This window comes from Piliocolobus tephrosceles, chromosome 2 (genome assembly GCF_002776525.5).
Source record: "Piliocolobus tephrosceles isolate RC106 chromosome 2, ASM277652v3, whole genome shotgun sequence".
Classification (NCBI taxonomy): domain Eukaryota; kingdom Metazoa; phylum Chordata; class Mammalia; order Primates; family Cercopithecidae; genus Piliocolobus; species Piliocolobus tephrosceles.
In genome coordinates this window covers 161189968-161194075 of record NC_045435.1, presented here as the reverse complement: position 1 = coordinate 161194075, position 4108 = coordinate 161189968, and the positions used below count along the sequence as shown (strand labels likewise).

Here is a 4108-nt window from a genome sequence, read left to right as displayed (position 1 = left end):
GGTCTTAATCTCTTGACCTCGTGATCCGCCCACCTTGGCCTCCCAAAGTGCTGGGATTATAGGCGTGAGCCACCGTGCCCTGCCATGCTGAGTTTTCTAAAGGCTACTTACAGTATACTTTGGAAAGAAATTGTAAAATTAAGAATTCTTAAGCAGTTGCGCCTTGCATTTAGTGATTTAGATTTACATTTTAGCTTATTTTACAGCGATTTTGTTCTTTTTTTATCATTAGTTTATTATAAAAGAGAAATATGGAAATTATTTACATGATGAAAAATTTCAGAACTTCAGTGGAATGGGCAGCTTCATGTTGATGCCATTTCAATAGTGACTTATTTCAGTCTACGTACTTTCCAAGAATGTCACCATCTCTAAATAGGAAATAATCCTTGTCACCTAGAACTACTTTGGTGCCTCCATACTCTGGCAGAAGAACTTTATCTCCAACTTTCACGCTAACCGGTTGAATCTCTCCACCTTTAGAACCCGATCCAACAGCGACTACTGTTGCTTGCAATACTTTTCCTTGAGATTTTTCTGGAAGCATAATGCCTCCTTTGGTTACAGTTTCAGCAGCACTCCTTTCAACCAATACTCGGTCAAAGAGTGGAAGAAACTTTCTAAACGCTTGTCCTGCCATGACTCCCTCCGCCTCAGACTCGTACTCTGCTCTAGTGTAGCGCCGCAAGGAGAGACTCGTGGTCCGGCCCTGGCGACACGTCGATTTTGTTCTTAAGAGTTGTTAAGAATATCAGATGAGAATAAAAACATCGTTGTGTCCACTTAATTTAAAAGCCATAGTTTCCAGACTTTTTGCTCTTGTTTTTTTTTGAGACAAGATCTCACTCTGTTATTCAGGCTGAGTGCAGTGGCATGATCACGACTCACTGCAGCCTCAACCTTCTTGGGCACAAGTGATGCTTCCACCTCAGCCTCCTGAGTAGCTGGTACTACAGACATGTGCCACCTTGCCTGGCTGATTTTTTTTTTTTTTTTTTTTTCTGAGATGGAGTTTTGCTCTGTCTCCCAGGCTGGAGTGCAGTGGCGCGATCTTGGCTCACTGCAAACTCCATTTCCTGGGTTGACGCCATTCTCCTGCCTCAGCCTCCTGAGCAGCTGGGACTACAGGTGCCCACCACCACACCTGGCTAATTTTTTTGTATTTTTGGTAGAGACAGGGTTTCATTGTGTTAGCCAGGTTGGTCTCGATCTCCTGACCTCGTGATTCACCCGCCTCAGCCTCCCAAAGTGCTGGGATTACAGGCATGAGCCACCGTGCCCGGCCACCTGGCCGAGGGGCTCTTGCTCTGTTGCCCAGGCTGGTCTTGAACTCCTGGGCTCAAGCCATCCTCTTGCCTTGGCCTCCCAAAGTGCTAGGATTGTAGGTATGAACTACCATGCCTGGCCTGTTTTTTTAAATAAAATATTAATGTATTTTTTCTCTATAAGAGGTCAAGTGATTTGTGAGGTTACTTCTTTTTTTATTTTAAAAAAAAAAATTTTATTTTTTGTAGAGGTGGAGTCTTGCTATGTTGTTCTGGGCTCAAGCAATCCTTCTGCCTCAGCCTCCCAGAGTGCTGGGATTATAAGTGTGAGCCACTGCACCTGGCCTGTAAAGTTGCTTCTATACCTATTTTCTTATCTAGAAGATGTGGAAACAGTATTAACCTGTTTGTAAATTATCTAACAATAATTGAATGCTTTGCTGTGTTGAAGTGGGCCTCCAGTGAATTGATTCTGGTCAAAATTCACACCTTTGGAATGTCAAATTTATTCTCCTGAGAGCCTGGAGCTTTCTTAGATAGACGAGCCACAGAGATTTTCTGAAAATCAAGGTAGAGAGCTAAGCATTTTAGAGCTTCATGTTGTGTTTGAGAATGGAGGCCCAGAGAAGGAGGCCATCAGCTCCAGTGACTTCCCTAGTGCCTTTGTGGTAAAACTCAGCATAGAATTTTCCCTTCACGCCTGAGCCTCTTCCAAGAGCTTCTTTTGTGTCTTGGCTTGTATGACACCTTGCCTCCGCCTCATCCCAGGACTTTTCTGCAAAAGGAATTCTTTTCCTGTGGCCCAAGTGTTGCTTCAGATATCCAATTAATGAACAATCTAGATATATTTGTTAAGCATCAAGGTACTGGGCCACGTGTAATAATAAGCAAGAGAGGCAAATGTGTGTCCTGTGTTCAGTAATGCTATCATGTTGGTGTTTACTTGGATTGGGAGGATGGGGGTCATTCGTATAAATGGAAAGAGGCATTGATTTAAAAACTAATGCAAATAAAGACAGGAAAATGTGTTTTGTCATATTCTAATTTGACAAAATTTAAAATATACATAAGTTTCATAAGTTGAGGATACTTGTTTATGTTCTTTCTTAGTCATCCAGTCTCAGGTACTCTCCCTGCCTTGATACCACCTCCCTTCCCAACCTTTTTAAAAACAGTGGTTTAATTGTCTGCTTGCAGAGGTGGATACTTTTTATTCTGGTGGAAGACTAGAGCAGTGGGTGTTTGTTTACAGTTTAAGATGCCCTTTAGGATCTGCTTGCCTTGTTCCCTCAGGGCTAAACTTCCTGAAAAGGTCTGATCTAATGTGGTCATACCAGGTTTGACTGTATCTTTTATTCTACTTCTGACATTGCTGTCAGTTTATCATAAGATTTTTCTTTTGTACATTTCTTTTAGCTAAAGAGTTGGCCATGGGAAACTCCGCTTTATTCACATACACCTTTATATTAATATATTAGAGTGTGTGAATATTTTCCTATATCCAACATGTATTGAGAGGATATGTGTTGTGTGCTGTATGAGGCACTGGGGATGCAAAGTTGAAGAAGGTTCATGGCTCATGGTTTTAGTTTTAAGAAACTTCAAGAGAGACTGACAAATGAACAGATAATTCTGATACGTTGGGGTAAATACAAGTGATAGATATAGATCCTATCTAGGGTATTGTGGACCACAGAGTAGAGCAGGATTGGTACTCAAAATACAGTGTGGGGACCCCGAGAGGTCCCTGAGCTCTGGAAGGTCCAAACTTTTTTTTTTTTTTTTGAGATGGAGTCTCGCTCTGTCGCCCAGGCTGGAGTGCAGTGGCGCAATCTCGGCTCACTGCAAGCTCTGCCTCCCGGGTTCACGCCATTCTCCTGCCTCAGCCTCCTGAGTAGCTGGGACTACAGGTGCCCGCCACCACGCCTGGCTAATTTTTTTGTATTTTTAGTAGAGACGGGGTTTCACCGTGTCAGCCAGGATGGTCTCGATCTCCTGACCTCGTGATCCACCCGCCTCAGCCTCCCAAAGTGCTGGGATTACAGGCGTGAGCCACTGCACCTGGCCGTAACTTTTTTTTTTTTAATAACAGTACTAACATTATTTGACCTTTTTTCTCTCTTTTTTTTTCCCTCACAAATTAATAATGGAGTTTTCCACAGGCAAGGTAACTTGTAATATCTTAATAGAGATGAGAATCCCTCCCTCCCACCCTCTTTCCCTCCTTTCCTTTCCCCTTTCTGCTTTCCCCCTTCCCTTTTCTTTCTTTCTTTTTTCTTTTTTCTTTTTTTTGAGATGGAGTCTCTGTCACACAGGCTAGAGTGCAGTGGTGTGATCTCGGCTCACTGCAACCTCCACCTCCTGGGTTCAAGCAGTTCTCCTGCCTCAGCCTCCCGAGTAACTTGGATTATAGGCATCTGCCACCATGTCTGGCTATTTTCTTTTTTTTTTTTTTTGTATTTTTAGTAGAGACAGGGTTTCACTATGTTGGCCAGGCTGGTCTTGAACTCCTGACCTCGAGTGATCCACCCACCTCGACCTCCCAAAGTTCTGGGATTATAGGTGTTTAGTCACTGTGCCTGGCCCCCCTTTTCTGTCCTTCTTTCTTTTTCTTCTTTTTTGTTTTTGTTTTTAGAAACAGGATCTTGCTGCTTTGCCCAGGCTGGAGTTCAGTGGTACCATCATAGTTTACTGTAGCATTGAACTATGTTCAGGTGATCCACCCGCCTCAGCCTCCCAAGTGGCTAGGATTACAGGTGTGTACTAACACACCCAGCTATTTTTTCTTTCTTTCTTTCTTTCTTTCTTTCTTTCTTTCTTTCTTTCTTTCTTTCTTTCTTTCT

General features: G+C 42.9%; 1 protein-coding gene and 1 pseudogene across 3 annotated transcripts in view; one reads left to right on the top strand and one right to left on the bottom strand.

Annotated features, from left to right (window-relative positions):
• The window catches only part of PIK3CB (phosphatidylinositol-4,5-bisphosphate 3-kinase catalytic subunit beta), a 188863-nt gene that overhangs the window by 28514 nt on the left and 156241 nt on the right, over positions 1–4108 (top strand). The window lies entirely within an intron of this gene.
• Positions 231–715, bottom strand: LOC111523342 (annotated as a pseudogene). The gene has a single exon (XR_002725504.2). The product of XR_002725504.2 is annotated as a 10 kDa heat shock protein, mitochondrial pseudogene (transcript).